The 19,697-nt window shown below is 38.0% G+C and overlaps 1 protein-coding gene across 2 annotated transcripts in view; it reads right to left on the bottom strand.

Moving 5' to 3' along the window:
• Positions 1-19,697, bottom strand: part of NPFFR2 (neuropeptide FF receptor 2) — a 255,115-nt gene that overhangs the window by 43,777 nt on the left and 191,641 nt on the right. Inside the window, exon 1 of one of the 2 annotated variants that reach the window (XM_087434421.1) lies at positions 18,868-19,243. The exons of the other annotated variant lie outside the window; for it this stretch is intronic. The gene's annotated coding sequence lies outside the window, so the exon portion shown is untranslated. Of the gene's footprint in view, positions 1-18,867; positions 19,244-19,697 lie in introns of those variants that run through there. 2 annotated transcript variants of the gene reach the window in all.

The raw sequence follows: 19,697 nt of genomic DNA, 5'->3' as shown, positions 1-19,697 counted from the left end.
CAAATGTACAGAGTGCTTCATTCATTCCTCCCTGCCTTGGCTGTGCTATCTGCTCTTTTTAGGCCACACTATCATCCTCACAACCACGAAATCCTACTCAGTCTTCAGAAATCAATGAGCCCTTTCTTCCTTTTTTTTTTTTTAAAGATTTTATTTATTTATTTTCCCCCCAAAGCCCCAGTAGATAGTTGTATGTCATAGCTGCACATGCTTCTAGTTGCTGTATGTGGGACACAGCCTCAGCATGGCCGGAGAAGTGGTGTGTTGGTGCGCGCCTGGGGTTCCGAACCCGGGCCGCCAGCAGTGGAGCATGCGCACTTAACCGCCAAGCCACGGGGCCGGCCCTAGCCCTTTCTTCCTTTGCTTCCTTTCCTTTCCTTTCTTTACAAGATCTTCAAAAGTTGTGACCTGTGGTAGATGGCAGTATTCTAAACCAGAAAAATACATCAAATTAGAGGATAAGAAATTTGTCTTCTCAACTTGACTCTCTCTAAGGTATATAATTTAATATTTGTACATTTTAGTTTGATAATCTATAAAAATAGGAAAATCAAAATTATATCTAATATATCTAATGTTCTTTCTAGCTCTAAAACTTCACATTAACTCCAATAAAACTCATGATTACTGGTTGCTAGTGGGAAAATACTGGAAAGAGAGATAAGGGAATAAAATTTTGGCCATATTACTGAAGTATTGTAAAGAAAATCTCAATACTCATATGTCTTGGCACCAATCGCTTCATTTACAAACATAACTTTCTCATACAAGAGATTATCCCCACGCAGTTGTAAATCATTAATACAAATATTTTCTTTTATCTAGTCTCAAGAAATTTGTTCGTTTTCTCCATCAGGTACTTCTTTCATTCTCTCACCTGAGATCTACAATTTTACATGGATATAGATACACTGCAGGTTGGCTCAACCACACTTGTGAGAAAATAAGCAAAGAAAAATTACTGTTGCAACTTATGTTTTAAGAATTATTTTTTTTGGAGTAAAAATAGTGCATGATTATTAGAAAATACAGAAAATATAAACAGAAAACTAAAAACCCAAATTACTCTCAGATAAATCTCCTGGGTCTTCACCCACTCCTCCTCCGATAAGAATCAGGGGGTTTGGGAGAAAAAACTAAACTTCAGCATCTCTGGCCTTTTCATTACTTTTTTTGGAACTTGCTGTCTATAAGGAGCACATGCTCTGTGTTCATAAAAATTTTATGAACTGAGTTGTCTCCCTGTGATTAAGAAATTAAGTGGGGGGCGGCCGCCTGGGTGGCTTAGCGGTTAAGTGCACGCGCTCTGCTGTGCCGGCCCGGAGTTTGCAGGTGCAGAACCCCGGGCACGCATAGATGCACGGCTTGTCAAGCCATGCTGTGACGGCATCCCATATAAAGTAGAGGAAGATGGGCATGGATGTTAGCCCAGGGCCAATCTTCCTTGGCAAAAAAGAGGAGGATTGGGAACAGATGTTAGCTCAGGGCTGATCTTCCTCACAAAAAAATTAAAAAAAAAGAAATTAAGTGGGAAACTCTGTCTAACTAGGAATAACTTTTATAGCAAATCCCCTTGCCCACAACTCGCAGTCTCATTCTCAAATTGCAGTTTCATCAGCAATAAAGCAGATATTTTGATGTCTCTATTCCTGACTCTTGCAAATATCTCTCAATAGCTCCAAACTCAAGTAGGTAGAAAGGAGGCTATTATTCATTGTAAAACCTTATAGAACCCAACCATTAACATGCTAGCATATTTTCCTATGATTATCATTCATTCATTCATTCATACATTAATCTGTGCATTCATTTAGCATTTTCTGCTAGTAACTAAAAACAATACTCAGACTTACCAGCCTGCATAAAGCTAACAGTCCTGCATAAAAGACAAACACTAGTCAAGTAACTACAAGGATGATGAGCTGTATGACTGGGGAATCTGAGTACTAGGGCAAAGTCTATCAGGGAGGTCTAACCTGGACTGGACAGGCCTCCTGTGGGAAAAGACTAAATCAAGACTTGAAGGCTGAGTCATATTTAGTCAGGGGATGGGCAGGTGGGAGGGGAGGTCGGTGAGAATTGCAGAAATCAGTACTTTCCAAGACCAGAAGGAAACAGAGACCCTGGCAGAAGTTTATGGCGGCTGGAGCCTAGCGTTGGAGAGGTAGGCTGGTGCAAGGAAAGCTGTCATGTAGGTATGATCCAAATCAAAAAGCACCTTTCAGGCCATAACAAGAACTTAGATGCTACCCTTAGGGCAACGGATGTTAAACATGTATTGACATGACCAAACATTACTGTTTATGGAGTTTTTTGTTCAGCATTTTTCACTTACTAGCAATGAAATAAATATGTTAATTTATATTAAAACTGTATGTAAAATTTTTTCCTGATGACTGAATGCTATTTTATTTTATTTTTACACCAAATTATTTTGAGATTATCTGAAAATTTACAATGTCACACCAGCAACATACACACACCAGCAAACACTGCCTGTTTCACTAACATTACCATCTTGAAAACATTTGTTTATATGAGGGATCAACACAATTGTATATTTTTGCTCCAAAGAACATTCTTTTGATTATTGGAGAAATGGCAGAATCTTTATATGTATTTTCAGCCATTTGTGTTTTCCCTTTTGTAGATGCTTATTTATGAAACGTGCTCATTAATACATGAGTTCTTAGTGTTTTCCTTAGTAATTTACATGAGATCTTTATTAAACAGTGTTTTAATCCTTTTTACTTTTTTTTTTTTTTTGGTGAGGGAGATTGTCCCTGAGCTGATGTCTGTGCTCATATTCCTCTATTTTGTATGTGAGATGCTGCCACAGCGTGGCTTGATGAGCGGTGTGTATGTCCATACCTGGGATCTGAACCTGCGAACCCTGTGCTGCCGAAGCAGAGCGCACAAAACTCAACCATTACCCACTGCTCTGGCCCCCCCTTTTTACATGTTTATAAAACTTTTCCCACATTTTTTGTTTGACTTCTCATCTCTTAATTTTTTTAGCTTTAAATTTTTACTGTATTTTTATCTTTTTAAAAAATTTTTTGAAAAATTTTAAACATAAGGGTTATAATATTATGGGTAAGATTTTATTGACAAGTATTGACATTTGCCTTATTTGTTGTAAGACTGTTATTTTTATGAATGAAACACAATATGACAAAGTACAGCCTCCCAATGCTCTGCACTTTTGGTTGCAGGCAATCATTATGATGCAGTTATTACGTATGATTCCATTCCATTCTTTACATTCTCCCTGCAAATACCTGCAAGCATTAAAATGTATTGATTTGTAGGATTTGGTTTACCACTGATTTGAGTTATTATAGTGCATATTTAATTCTGCAACCTTTTTCTTTTGAACTCAATAGAGCGTTTTCAAGATTCCTCCATGTGCATACAAATAGATCTAGTTCATTCTTTTTACTCTCCAAATAATAATAATAAAAATTAACGTTTAATGAGTTCTTTCTTTTTTATTTATTTATTTTATTTATTTACTTTTTTTGTGAGGACAATCAGCCCTGAGCTAACATCTATTGCCAATCCTCCTCCTTTTTTTTTTTTTCCCCCAAAGCCCCTGTAGATAGTTGCATGTCATAGTTGCACATCCTTCTAGTTGCTCTATGTAGGACGTGGCCTCAGCATGGCAGGAGAAGTGGTGCGTCAGGTGTGCGCGCCCGGATTGGAACCGGGCCACGAGTAGCAGAGTGCGTGCACTTAACTGCTAAGCCACCAGGCCGGCCCTAATGAGTTCTCTATCAACCATTGTTCTAAATACTTTACATGGATTAACTTGTTCTATACTTACTCTTGAGGTCGGTATTATTATCTGTGTTTTACAGAGGTGCAACAGAAAAAGGATAAATAACTATCTAAAGTTATGACAGAGCAGGACTCAGATCCATCCAGAGTCTCTCCGTTTAACCAAGCAAGGCACGACAGCTACCCTTTAGCTTAGCTGTAATATGCATCATGTGAATATTTACCCATTTTCTAATGCCCTAAGTTGTTTCCATTGTTTTATTACAAACAATACTGTAATTAACATTATATAACAATGAGACTTATATATGTCTCCTTGTGCACATATATCAAGCATGTACATTTTTAATTTTATAAAATCTGATAGCTTTCCAAAGTGAACAAACTAAGTAAGAGTCTCCATTGCTCCATATCTTCATCAATATTTGGCTTTGATAGACTTTCTAAAATTTTCGCATCTGATGGTTGTGAAAAGTCATCTTGTTTTATATTTTTTTGCTAGTTTTATTTAAAATTTTAAAAATTTTATTAGTCACCTAAATTCTACCTTCACTTAACACAGGTTCAGATGACACATAAACATGGCATTGGGTCTCCCTGACTACTCAAGAACAAAGACATTTTTCCTTTAAAATTTAAAATAATGCTTTAAAGAAATATAGACCAAAGAGCTCAAGAGGAAATCAGCTGTGTAATATTCCATATAGTTAACTCCCTCTTTAAGGCTGAATTGAAATGTCTCTATATTGATTTTATTTTATTTTTCCAGCTTTATTGAGACCTAATTAACATAACATTGTGCAAGTTTGGGGTGTACAACTTGATGATTTGATACACAAAATATATTGCAAAATGATTTACCACAGTCAGTTTAGTTAACACTTCCATCACCTCATATAATTACCATTTTTTGTCTGTGTGGTGAGAACACTTAAGATTTTCTCTCAACAACTTTTAAGTATATAATACAATATTGCTAACTATAGTCACCACGCTGTACACTAGAGCCCCAGAACTTATTAATCTTATAAATGGAAGTTTGTACCCTTTGATCAACATCTCCCCATTTCTCCTACCCCCCAGTCACTGGCAACTACCATTCTACTCTCTATTTGTATGAATACTGCTGTTTCAGATTCCACAAATAAGCAAGATCACAGAGATCACATAGTTTTTGTCTTTCTTTGTCTGATATATTTCACTAAGCATAAAGCCCTCGAGGTCCATTCACGTTGTTGCAAATGGCAGGATTTGCCTCTTTCTTGTGGCTGAATAATATTCCAGTGTGTGTGTATATATATACACACACACACCACATCTTCTTGATCCATTCAAGTGTAGATGGACACAAGTTGTTTTAACATATTGGCAATTATGAATAATGCTGCAGTGAGCATGGGGGTGCAGATATCTCTTTGAGATAATGATTTTGTTTCCTTCAGAATACCCAGAAGTGGATTGCTGGATCATACAGTAGTTCTATTTTTAATTTTTTGAAGAATCTCCATACTGTTTTCCACAGTGGCTGCATTGATTTACATTCCTACCAACAGTGCAGAGTTCCCTTTTCTCCACATCCTTACCAGCATTTATTTCTTGTCTTTTTAATAATAGCCTTTCTAACAGGTGAGATGATATCACATAGGCTTTCTTCACTCTTTTCATTCTTTTTCTTTATTCTCTTCTGACTGAATAATTTCAACGGTCCTGTCCTCTACTTCAGTTTTTCTCTTCTGCTTGATCCATTCTATTGTCGACACCCTATTGCATGTTTCATTTATGTATTGTATTCTTCAGCTCCAGAATTTCTGTTTGCTTTTCTCTTATGGTTTCTACCTCTTTGTTAAACTTCTCATTTTATTCATGTATTGTTTTCCTGACTTCATTGGATTTTCTTTTTCTGTTTTCTTGTAGCTTATTGACCTTCCTTAAAATGGCTATTTTGAATTCGTTATTGGGTAAATCACAAATCTCTGTGTCTTTGGGGTCAGTTACTGGAAAATTCTTGTGTTCCTTTGGTGGTGTCTTGTTTCCTTAATTTTTCGTGTTCGTTAAAGTCTTGTGTTGCTGTCTTCACATTTGAAGTAGGATTCACCTCCTTCAGTGTTTGTTAACTGACTTCAGGACAGAAACCTTCCATCAGCCCTGCTAGGGATTCTGAGGCTTTTGCATACCTTCTGTGGAGGCAGCTGCTCCACGCATCTTGCTCCCTTTTGTGGCAGAATTCTTAAGCTAATATGCCTTTTCTTGATACTGCCAAGCCACGCTGAGTGCTTACAGCCTCCCTTTTGTTTATGCAAGGACAGTGCTAAATGCTCAGGCACACATATTTGGGCTGTTTTATTGCACCTGCCCACTAACTGTCTACAAAACCTCACTCTCTCCACCCTCTGTAGATCATACTGGGAGCTGGCCATGGGCTGAGTGGGGGTGTGGGGATGAAGCATGCAGAATGCTGGGGGTGCCACTGGGCCAGTTCCACAGGGAGGCATACCTAGCGGCTGATAGGCGGGAGTCTGTGACACAGCAAGTAGGATCTGCTTCTACTCCAGGCCCTGGCTGCTGTTCTCCCAGCCACTCAGCACTGACCAGTCATGTAGCACATGACTCAGTACTCTAAATGGGCAAGAGATAAATGGGCCTTTTTGCCAGTGTCCCAGGCAGCTGGGGAAGTTGGGTGCTCACTCACATGTTCTCACTTTACCCAGCAGAAGAAATCAGAAGCCAAGAAGCGTTCTACTGTGATTTAACTGTGCATCCTTAGGGGAAGGGTGGTGCAGGTAAAGCCAACCTGTACCTCTTATTCTCTGTAATGTGTCTAATCCCTGATTTTTTCCCAACGTTGTGCTGGAACTTCTCCAGTGGACTCCTGGACTTTGATTAAGGCTCTCTCATCCATTGGTGATTGTCTAAATCAGTGTTCTCCAGGGGCTCCTGGACCAGGGCGGAGAGGGTCTGGAGCCAGTTCACAGGCCACTTCAGGGTCCAGAAACAGGACTGAGGTCTACATGCATATCACCAGATACATGAGTGGGTGAAATCCCTCCCAGGGCCCTTGGCGTATGGTGCCATTGACAGAACCAATGACAAATAGGGCTGTAGCCAAATCTTCAGGGGGTATGGAGCTGTTTCTGGGTCTGCAGTTGGACCGTGGTTGATAAGTCAGCTGCTTGGGTGCAAGCCTGTCTTTTCAAAACAGCTCTCCTCCTTCTTGGACTGCACTGGGGTTTCACAATCTCCTACCTGGATCCCATAGTTACTACAAAGACACTTTTGTCCATGGATGGATGCCAAATTGTGGTTGTTCAGGGGAATATGAGCATACTTTGTCTTATTATGCTTCACTTTTTTGTTTTGCAGATACTGCATTTTTTACAAATTGAAGGTTTGTAGCAACCCTATGTCAAGCAAGTCTACTGGCACCATTTTTCCTGTAGCATTTGCTCACTTTGTGTCTCCGTGGGTCACATTTAGCTAATTCTCATAATATTTCAAAATTGTTCATTATTATTATATTTGTTATGGTGATCTGTGATCAATGATCTTTGATGTTACTATTGTAATTGCTTGGGGGCGCCACAAACCACAACCATATAAGATGGTGAATTTAACTGATATATTTGTGTGTGCTCTGACTGCTCCACTGACTGACTGTTCCCCCATCTCTTCCCCTCTCCTCAGGCCTCCCTATTCCCTGAGACACAACAATACTGAAATTAGGCCAATTAATAACCCTACAATGGCTTCTAAGTGTTCGAGTGAAAGGAAGAGTTGCACGTCTGTCACTTTAAATCAGGCTAGAAATGATTAAGCTTAGTGAGGAAGGCATGTCAAAAACTGAGATAGGCCAAAAGCTAGGCCTCTTGGGCCAAACAGCCAAGTTGTGAATCCAAAGCATTCACAGGCTGACTCTCTTGTTAGGGGCTAACATAGCTGGTGACTTTGAAGCTAATGCTCATTGACCATTCGAAAAATCCTAGGGCCATTAAGGGTTATGCTAAATATACTCTGCCTGTGCTCTATAAATGGAACAACAAAGCCTAGATGACAGCACATCTGTTTACAATATGGCTTACTGAATATTTTAAGCCCACTGTTAAGACCTACTGCTCAGAAAAAAAGATTCATTTCAAAATATTGCTGCTCCTTAACAATGCACCTGGTCACTCAAGAGCTCTGATGGAGATGTACAATGAGATGAATTTTGTTTTCCGGTCTGCTAACACCACATCCATTCTGCAGCCCATGCATCAAGGAGTAATTTCAACTTTCAAGTCTTATTATTTAAGAAATACATTTCAGGGCCAGCCCAGTGGCGTAGTAGTTAAGTTCGCGCACTCCGCTTCGGTGGCCCAGGGTTCACAGGTTTGGATCCCGGGCAGGGACCTATGCACTACTCATTAAGCCATGCTGTGGCAGCATCCCATATACAAAAAAATAGAGGAAGATGGGCACAGATGTTAGCTCAGGGCTAACCTTCCTCAGCAAAAAGAGGAAGATTGGCAACGGATGTTAGTTCAGGGCCGATCTTCCTCACCAAATAAATAAATAAACAAATAAAAATAAAGTTCTAAAAAAAAAGGAAATACATTTCATAAGGCTATAACTGCCATAGACAGTGTTTCCTCTGATAGATCTGGGCAAAGTAAATTAAAAATCTTCTGCAAATTCAGCATTCTCGATGCCGTTGAGAACATTCATGATTCATGGGAAGAGGTCAAAATATCAACATTAACAGGAGATTGGAAGAAGTTGATTTCAACCTTCATGGATGACTTTGAGGGGTTCAAAACTTTATTTGAGGAAGTAACTGCAGATGTGGTGGAAATTGCAAAGAGAACTAGAATTAGAAGTGGAGCCTGAAGATGTGACTGAATTGCTGCAATCTCATGACAGAATTTTAACAGATGAGGAGTTGCTTCTTATGGATGAGGAAAGAAAGTGGTTTCTTGAGATGGAATCTACTCCTGGTTAAGATTCTGTGAAGACTGTTGAAACGACAACAAAGGGTTTAGAGAATTACATAAATTTAGTTGATATAGCAGCAGCAGGGTTTGAGAGGACTGACTCCAATTTTGAAAGAAATTCTACTGTGGGTGAAATGCTATCAAACAGCATCACATGCTACAGAGAAATCATTCATGAAAGGAAGAGTCAACTGATGCGGCAAACTTCACTGTTGTCTTATTTTAAGAAATTGCCACGGCCACCCCAGCCTTCAGCAACCACCACCCTCATCAGTCAGCAGCCATCAGCATCAAGGCAAGATCTTCCACCAGCAAAAAGATTCCGACTCGCTGAAGGTTCAGATGATGGTTAGCAATTTTTAGCAGTAAAGTATTTTTTAATTAAGATATGTACATTTTTTTTTAGACATAATGCTATTGCACACTTAAAAGACTACGGTATAGTGTAAACATAACTTTTATATGCACTGGGAAAGCAAAAAATTCGTGTGACTCATTTTACTGCGATATTCACTTTATTGTGGTGGTCTGGAATTGAACATGCAATATCTCTGAGGTGTGTCTGCATATGTGCAAGGGATATCTTATTCGGTCACCTTGCTGATGTCACTCTATCTTGTTTTAATTTGAGTGCTCCGATTACTAGTGAGTTTGAGCATCTCTTTTTCACACGTTTACATGTCATTCACCTATTCATTTTCCTTGTTTATTGTTTAGTGCGGTTGTGGTCCATGTATTGATTTTAGAAGTTATCCATGTATATACTTGGCATATTCTGTGGCTGTAATATAATTATATTGAAGTTAGAAATAAATAATTAAAGAGTGAACAACAAATCCTAACCATTTAGAAGCTAAGAAAAATACTTCTAGATAAACCACGGATCAAATAAGACATAAAATGGGAAAAAAAAATGAAACTTCAGAAAGCAATGAAAATCAGTTTTTAAAACAATATTATAGCCTTAACTTTACTAGTAGAAATGACAAAAATAAAGGAACTTAACATTTATCTGAAATTAGAAAAATTATCAATAAAATATAGGGAAAATAATTAAGGAGACAGAATTAATAAAGATAATACTTTATCGAACAGAAAAAAAATAGAAAAAATACATTTTAAAAAGATAGATCTTTGTAAACACCAACAAAATTAGACAAACTTCTCTTGAGCCTTATTAAAGACAAAGGCAAAAGAACAAAATAACAAGATGAAAAATAAGAATGGAGACTATGATATATTACACTATAGTAAAATAATTTATAAAAGAATATTATTTGTACCTGTGGCAGGAATTGCAAATATCTAGATGGATAATTTCTTAACAGTTTAATTTAACCAAAGTTTTCCCAAAGAGAAATAATAAACTTACCTAGACTAGCAGAAGTAAAAGTAAAAATAATTAAATGGCAAGAAAACAAGACGGTTCAGAGAAGAATGCTATTGTAACCTTTAAAAAGCAGACAATTCCAAAATTATTTAAAATATTCTAGACCATAGAAAAATACAGAAAATTCCTCAAATTACTTTTAAAGTAAATATAAATATAATATAAAAACTTGAGAATAGTAATATGAATATATCATCCATTTCATTTACACAGATTCAGAGAATACAGAGGCAGATTTTTAAAAAATTATCAAACAGAATACAGCAATATACTAAAGGACTCTTCTAGACACTTCTAACAAGCATATTTCTAGATAAACCTCAGATTAAATAAAATATAGAAAGAAGGATTGAGAAGAACTTATTCTAGGAATACAAGGATGATTAAATGTCAGGAAATCCAACAGCATAATCAATTACACCAACAAATTAAGAAATATAAATGATCTGATTATACTAATAGATTAAAAAATTTAGCATTACTAATAAAAAATACATACAAAAGGAGAAGAAAAATAAGTGCTAAAAAAAGATTATATACCCTAAACCAAACTATTCTAAACTACAATATTCTACAGGCTCTTTCATTTTAACTCAAAATTTGATAGTCATGCCTGATAGCATTGTTATTTTTGATCATTATTCAACTTTGTCTCAGGGATTATAATAAGTATAGAATGAAAAGAATATTGTATATTTTGTAGGAACATTGAAAAAAAGACGAAACCATCTTCTTGTTGCTGATAATATGATTTCATTCCAAGAAAACCAATAAGTTCTTGTAAATAGCTACCATAATTAACAGAAGAAATTGGTTAACTGATGGCTCAAAACAGGTTATGTTGGGAAAAAAAGCAGTCTTTCTTAATAGTAGCAATAAGCACTTGGAAATTAAAATGAAAAAAATATACATTTTACAGTAGTGACCAAAATATAGAGTACATACAAATAAATTTAACAGGAAAGGTAGAATATAAAAAATAAATGACATAAAAAACAAAATCTCACTAAAAGATTTTTAAAATTCTGAAAAATTGAATAACATACCATATTTTTTGAAGGGAAATTTTAATCATTTAAAGGTCAAGTCTCCCCAAATTAAGATACAAATTTAACATAATTGCATTTAAAACATGGATAGACAAAAGTTCATTTGCAGAAAATATTTGCTAAGCAAATGACAGGATTTGTTTTGGAACACGATAAAAAGTTCAGAGGGAAGAACAAATGCCCAAGAAGAGCCAAGAAAATTATGAGGAAGAAGACTAGTGAGGAGACATTTTTTTTAAAATATGAGAAAAATACTCCACGGCAAACATAAAACAATTTGGAGTGGTCATAGAAATGGAAAAATAGAGCAGAAAAAACAGAATCAGGAATATAGAAATAGATCCCATTATATACGAAATTTTAATATATGACAAAAATGGTATTTCAATTCAGTGGGGAAGAACAAAATATTTAATAATCCATTTGGAAGAAATGAAAGTTGGCCCACTATCTTACAGCATATTGGGTTTTTACGTGAATGTTTAAAAATTCCCTTGAATTAAGTGCAAATGTTAAAAACTTAAAAAATGAGAATCTTTCAATAAAGTCTAGAAGACTACAGGCCCAATCTAGGAGTAGGGAAAATCATATTACTCAACACCAAAACGTCAGAATTTACATAATAAAAATTAAATATACTGATTATAAAAAATTAATTTGAATGTGCATAGTAAAAGTTATTGTGAACAAAGACAGTAGACAATATGGAAAATATTTACTATATGAGTTAATACTGACAATATTCAAAGAGCACATAAATTCATCAGAAAAGGACAAATAACCCAGTAGAAAAATGAATAAGGATATTGATTAACAATTTACCTAAGAGAAAATCTAAATATCTGAAAAGCATAAAAAGATATTCACAACTTCACAAGTTGTTAAGAGATTCAAATTAATGTAATAATTAGAAATTAAAGTTATAAAATATATGGCTGTGGGAACACAAGTAAAAACTAGTTTCATAATTTTCTGGTAAAAATATGAATATCTGTAACATGTTAAAAGCAATGTGGCAACAAACATTAAAATTTGAAAATATTTTTATCCCTTGAACTTAGAAATAAAAGAATTTATAAATTATTTTTATTATAACCTTGTTTTGTGATAAAATTGAACAAAATAAAAATCTTTGGAAACAAAGTAAATGTTTATAAAGTAGGAATTGATTGGATTTATCTTTTCTTATTATCCATATCATGGGATATTATACAGACATTTAAAATGCTAATGTTATCTATAATTGTTGACATGGAGCGCTCTACAGGAGGTATTGATGAGTAAGAAAAGCAAGATGCACGTTTTTGAAATACGGTGACAAAAAGATTGATGTGCCCGTGTGTATACACAGCATGTTTTCATTCATATGTATGTGAATGGGTTACAAAAGCATAGAAAAATCTAGACTAATAGAACTCAGCTGCTAACATGGGTTACCTGGGATGTGGAAGGAGAGGAGAAAAAGGATTGGGCAGAGCAATTAAGAAAGGAAATTGAAGAATTAAGGATTCAAAAGCTACAGCATTATGATATAATCTGGGAATTTACGTAAAATTATAAATATACATATTTTTTAAATAAAATATTTTTAAAGTTGAAAAATTATCATGCCAATGAAAGTAATAGAATGAGTGGATTTAGCTTTACCAAAAAGTGAAGGTTGTTTCATTTTCTATTTTAGTCTTTGCTAGTGCTCAGATCCAGATTATTCTTAAAAATCAACATACAGAGATACTATGGAACCGGAATGTAAATTAAAATAGTGCAGGCAATGGTAAATAAATAGCTTTTTCTAAATTTTTTCTCCCACATGAAAAGAAAAAATATATATAGACTGGTCTTTTAATTAAAGGAGGATCAGTGGAAGGAGAAAAAAAAATAGCACGCAGGAAGAACGGAACCAGCCTAAGGCTGAAGTTTTCACAACTTGACTGCACCTGCAAAAGATGCAGGAGAATCCTATAAGGAAATGAAAAAGAGATTTTCACCAGGCAACTATTTGCTGAGTATCTACTATGTGCCAGCCTGTTCCAGCCACTGAGGCCAGCAGTAAATATGAAAGCATAGAGTCCATAGTGTGGAGGCTTAGATTCTCCTTCTGGAGCAGAAGATCAAAACCAAGTTAACACATAAATGCAGGTAGTCTCAGGGCCGGCCCGGTGGCATAGTGGTTAAGTTCCAGTGTTTCTCTTCTGCAGCCTGGGGTTAATTGGTTAGGATCCTGGGTGCAGACCCACTCACCGCTCATCAAGCCATGCTGAGGCAGCATCCCGCATAGAAGAACTAGAAGGACCTACAACTAGGATATACAACTATGTACTGGGGCTTTGGGAGAAAAAAGAAAAAAAAGAAGATTGACAACAGGTGTTAGCTCAGGGCCAATCTTCCTAAAAAAAAAAAAAAAAAGGAGGTAGTCTCATGTAGCAAGGGGGCTCAGGCACAAATCAGATGATAGTGTGATGACAAGTGGTGTGAGGAGGCACACCAGACCAGAGGCTGCAAGGGCAAAAAGAATCCTTTCTTGTGCACCTCTGGGAGGCTCAACTCCCAGGCTGGGAGAGCAGAAAGCGCAAAAGCTGTGAGTAGGACTGAGGTCTGTGTGTTCAAGGCTGGAGGGTACCAAGTGAGGTCAGGAGGGGTGACAGCTGAGGAAGGGGTCAGAGAGAACTTGTAAGGTTCTGCATACTGTAGAACCCTCAAGGCCCTACTTCTCTAGGAAAACATGAATGAGAAGTTACTCAAGCCTGGATGATCAAAATATCAAGAAAAGCAAGCTCGGGATAAGGGTACTTGGGCAGCTCAGGTTGGTCTTCAGTGAGCCCCCAAGGCCGCTAGTTTTGGAATATGCATAAACTGCACTGCAGGTCTGAAATCATTTGAGGTAGCTTTTCCTGCTGAATTAGGTGGGGACAAAGGGAACCTTCTCAAAGATGCAGGATTCTAGCCAACAACTTTCAAGCCTGAAGTAGCACCATGATATAAATGATATAAATGGACACGCAAGGACAAAAAAAATCTTGCAAACCTGTTGAGGATGAGGAATTCCAAGAGAAGACCAGGAGGTTCTGAGTCAGGACCAAGGGGAACGCAAGGCTATAAACTGCTGAGAGAGCGCCTGCCTGGTACAAATGTAGAACACTGCTTATAGGAAGGCCTGGAGGCTGTGTTCCTACAAAGCCCACATTCACCTTCATAGTAGAGTGCAAGAATGCAGGCACAGGAAGTAAAATGGAAAGGAAATTTTAGAAACTTTATATAGGTACTTTAAATGTGAAGACTTTAAATGAGATCCTCTACCCTTTTTAAGGGAAAGTAGGGAAACATCAGAGAAATCCTGGGTACTACAGGTGACACCTCTTTAAATGTCCGCATTTTGCAAGGAGGCAGGGGTGTTAGAGATGACACTCTCTGAATGAGGAAGCAGTTTGTATAAGTGACAGATCCCTGTTGCCCTCCCTGGAGCAAGCTCTTGATTTGAAATTTTTCTTTACTGAGTTTTTTGTTCACAGGTGGTTGACTCGAATATAGACAATTATTTAACTAGCATTCTGGTGAGGCCAAATTCCAGAAATGTTTAGCCTCTTGTTACATTTCTCTAAATAACCCCTTTCCCAGACAATACTTGCTTCTCCTATGGCTGCAAATAGCAATATGGGTTAGGACCAATTTTTTTCACTGTGAGAAATCATGAGGATTATTTTCACTGAGAATCTGAAAATGCATATACCCAGCCCCGACTCCAGACCAACTGGTTTCCAGTGGTGGTACCCAGGTTTGGGCATTTGAAAAAGCTTCACAAGTGACTGATGCTTCCTACTTCTGCTTATAAGAACCATTGTCAAAACTGTAATATTTATTTCTTCCTAAGTATGCAGCTTTTGCTTGGAAAAGCTTGGCATATGCAGAAATCAGTAACTTTGAAAATAAGCTGCTATTACTATATGCCTGGGGGCCCTGCAATATAGAATATAACTATAGTATATGAGCCTGTGGACTTGAAGGATACATGAGTTCATTATCCTGATTCCTCAGCCTAATAAACATGTCTACTTTGGGCAAATTATTTCCAAGCCTCAATGTCCTTATCAACAAAACAGGGATTGTGGTTGTACTGAATTCCTAAAATCATGAGAAGTAAATGAGATAATGATATGAAGTTACACCTCACTAAAGGTTAGCTATTATTATCTTATCTGGCTGTGAGATATTGTTTTCTAAATTTTGTGGGAATGCAACCAGAGCTATAACATTCTAATGTGCTTGGTTGACTCTTCAGAGTTTTGAAAACATAGGTCAACTGAGATTTCTGTGAGGGACTAGAAAAAGGTACATTCTACTACATTCTAGTAGAAGACACTTTAGTCTGCAATGGCCACATGGAACCCAGACTCCATAAAGGCACCTAAATGAGGCCCTTTCAACAGCCCCAGAAGAAAATAAAATAAGAAATATACTTTGGTAACATTTGGAAATGTTAAATTTTCAGTGGCAACAAAGTTACAGGAGAACCAATTTCTTGGCATTTCAGGGGTTATTTTGCTTGTGGTTTTTTTCTTTTTTTTTCTTTAAATCACTGGCGTGGTGTGATTTCGGTTGTGCTGCTATTCTGATGCCCCTTATGTAATGTGTCTAGTGTGCTTAGCTGGAACAGAGTTGAACCTAGTTTGACAAGGGAACTGGGGGAGGGCTTGTCTTCTCAGTCTTGTATGGCATTGAGATAAATTTAATTTTTGTGCTGCCCTGACTCACGTTGATTTTTTTTTTTTGAGGGGGTAGGGTTGCGGAGATATCAAAGGGACATTCATAACACGCTTGAGGCTCAGACCCACCCATCTCCTGGCCCCTGCACACTATACGAACTATCCTGGTAATGGCCACCTGTATATGCAAGAAGGTGTTCTCTGCACTTTGCACATCTTCTCCCCTGCCAGAGCCAGAAAAATCTTTAGATGTGTCAGAAATGAGTGCCTTAAAAAAACCACTGTGTCTCTCCTATGTGCCAGATACTGCATCCAGCACAGTCATATGTACCATCCCAGTCATTCCTTCCAATAGCCCCTTTTACACAGAAGACATTCCTGTCATAGAATTTTCAGGGCCTTGCCTAAGGGTAGCGGCTCTCAGGTGGCAGAACAAGGATATCCGAGCCTTCTCACCATGGATCCTCTGCCCTCTTACCATAGAAACAGGGAAACCCAGAGGGGTGAAAAGATTTTAGAAAGCATATTCTAACTCATCCTTTTACATTCGAGAAATCTTAGAGAAGTTAAATGATTTGCCTCAGGTACAGAGCCAGTTAGAAGTCTGACTGGGAAGAGAACCTGATCTCTTCAATTTTAGAAGGCTTGTATCACCAAATCCCATGAGGCATGTGAAGGACATGAGATCCATTCGAAACAGCCATCTGCTGTGGTGACCATCATAACTCATCCTAGGCCAGTATATTTATGTCTGCCTTTGGTTCAATAGAGTAAGGGACTCTCTGAACCTTTAATGTTCAGTTTCAAGGCAACTGGAAAATTCATTTAAGAGCTAGTTTATCCCACAGAGCTAAAACTTAAAACTAAAACAAAATAGAAAGAAAATTCAGCTGTCAACATTGGGCTAATGGCAAGCATTAAATTCACGTGTTTAAGAGAATAATTTGGTAAAATTATTAAAAGACTATATAGATATATTTTAGAAATATAGATATATTTTAGATACATTTATCTCACTTGCTTTTAATATGTATGACAGTTTTAAAGCATTCACCTAAAATCAATTCCCCTCTCCACAATAAGGAGGGTAGTATTTTACAAAATGATTATTTTTAAGTATACGAAGCTTTGAGGAACAAAATTCTCCTTATTTTGAGTCCCCATTACAGCTGGAAATCCATTTAGTGAAACAGTGAAAAAGTTCATGAATATTTATCAGAGGCGCATTTGCACGGAATTCTCATCAAAAATCACACATAGAAAAGTCAAGAACAATAAATGAACTAATTTTCCGGGAGCAAATGATTCACTGTGTAACAAAATTTATATCTATACTTCCTACAGCTTTTGACACCTGTAAAAGAGAATAATGGTGAATAGTGTGATTAACAAAAGCTATGAGGTAAAATAATCATAAAAATAAACAAGAAATTTGTAATATATACTTTTAAACACTTTGTAATGTATTAACAAAATGCTCAAGAATGAAAATGCCAGATAAACTAGATAGATGATAGATGAAGAAAAAAATAAGTTTGAGATTCAAACTCTCCCGAAGATGCCTATAGACATCAAGAAAAAACGGCTGGTAGAAAGATATTGTTGGATTATATGGGTTTTAGAAAAACACATATGCTGATAAAAAGCATAGGATAATGATAAATGAGTAACACATGTGTCATTATCAAGTAATAATGAAAGCATGTTTTACATTATTACAATATCTACTCTTTAATAATATGTCCCTTTAAAGATAGTGCAGTACATAGTGAAGCTGTTTTCTTAAACGACTAACCTACACCAGCTTTGAACAGATGAAAGACTCAAACTGAGCTCTGCATACAATTGCCGCTCAACTTTCTGTTCATGATAATAGTTCTATCTTTGAGCATTTCATAGCAATTTTGCAAATTCAACCATAACTTAAAATGTCACTATTAAAATAATTTTACACAAGCTATTTTGGTTTAATTAGAGTTCTGCCGAAAACAGAAATATGTCCACAGTTTACAAACCACAATTTGCCCATCTTCCCCCTGGTTAGTTGTCATCAATTAAAAATGATTTGGATGGATAATGGAAAGAGAAGTTTGGACACATGGTTAAAATAAGTTTAAATACTTTGTTCAGAAAAAAAGGCCCGCATCTTCTTACAGTTTATGTCATCTTATATTTACGATTCTCTGACATGAATAGATCTTTGAAACATCTACAGTCTAGGTGAGGGGAAATGGGGGATAAACGAATGTATCTTTGTTTCTTAGTTTATAGTCCGTCTTCAACGAAAACAACAGCGCAGAGCAGATAATTTTCCCCTCCTCCCACACTAGACCCTAACTTGGACTGAGGGCAGCACTGTCGTTGGAAAATGCCTGGTAATTTAGCAGAAGAGAGCCTAACTGGCATTGTCTGGAAACCCTATCTCACTTCCAGAAAGAGCTAAAAATCGCTCCAAGAGCTGTCACTGAGGGCTCTGCGGTGTCCCGGACCCGGGTGAGAAACCGCATTCTAGCCTTTTTGGAAAGTGGAAACGCACACGATGCAGCCTCGGGTACACCAAGATCATTGCTCAGACTCGCCACGGATGAAGAGAACAGCTTAGAGATCTCTCGCTAGCATCTGGCTCGCGCTCCAAGGTGATTCAACAAAGTTATAACAATACGGCCCCGGGGAGGGTTTTTGGAGAACTTTATGGTTAAGAAGGCGCCCCCTCGCCCCTCGCCCTGGTCCCAGCTCTGCGAGCCTGGGAACAGGCATCTGTGGTCCAGACAGCCCGGGTAGGGAAGGCCCCCGTAAGTCGGGCTGATGACCAAAGCGACACTCTCCTGGACTGTGACTCCACAGAGGGTACCTATGGAATCAGGAGGAGATTTGGGAAAAGTCGAAAGAGTAAAGTCCAACAGTCCTCAGTCGCTAACACGAATTATCCAAGCCAGCTGCGGGCGCTGGGGACCCCAGCCCAGCCTGAGCCGCACGCTTACCTGCCCTCGGTGCAAGGACAGAGCCCCGGCGGCGCCGGGAAGCGGAAGCACCCTCGCCCCGGGCTTCAGCAACAGGTTCCGCCCTGCCCGGCTCCGGCCGCCTGCCGTGGACCGGCGGCTCAGCCCCAGGCGGCGCCTGTCAGGGGGCTGGGCGCTCGGCGACCTGGGCTGCGCAGACGGGTGACTGGCACCTCCGTGCTCTGCGCTCGCTGCCTCCTTGTCCCCTTCGGATGAACCGTCACTCTCCAGGAGGCACCAGCCAGCTGCTGGATTCCGAAGAAGCTCTTCACATCCCGCTAAGGGGCATCGGGATACTGTCCTGCGAAATTCAAAATCCGTGTGCAGCAAAGAAAAGGAAGCATCGCTCTGACTAGCATCGCCTCATTGGTTGCCTGGCTCCATACCTTGGGCGAGTGATTTAGCCTCTTTGTGTCTGTTTTCTCGTTTGTAAAACAGAGATGATGATGATAATAGTAACTGAGTAGTCTGAGAGTTAAATGAGTGTGTATATGCAAAGTGCCTGGAATGGTGCCTGAGACTTAAGCATTCATAAACGTTAGCTATCGTTGTTAAGGATCTTAGGAATGAGGAGTTAGTTCATCACAGACTGCAGACTGGGACAACTCCTCCCCTTCCCTGAAATGGACTGTGATCTCTGGGTCCTTGCAAAGGCCTTTTAGCTTTCAAGAAAACCTCTGGAATTCTGGAAATGTGAATTCACATCATAATTAGAAGGGGAAGGGAGAGAGCCAGGAGGAAACGCTCAGTGATTCTAAGAATATCTGCTTAGTTGGAAGTCACTAATAGATCATGCCTAAAATTTAATGCAT

Source organism: Ceratotherium simum, chromosome 8 (genome assembly GCF_057802395.1).
Source record: "Ceratotherium simum simum isolate JZ-2026a chromosome 8, ASM5780239v1, whole genome shotgun sequence".
In the NCBI taxonomy this organism is placed as follows: Eukaryota; Metazoa; Chordata; class Mammalia; order Perissodactyla; family Rhinocerotidae; genus Ceratotherium; species Ceratotherium simum.
The sequence above is the reverse complement of the archived record's forward strand: the minus strand, read 5'-3'. Positions and strand labels throughout refer to the sequence as shown.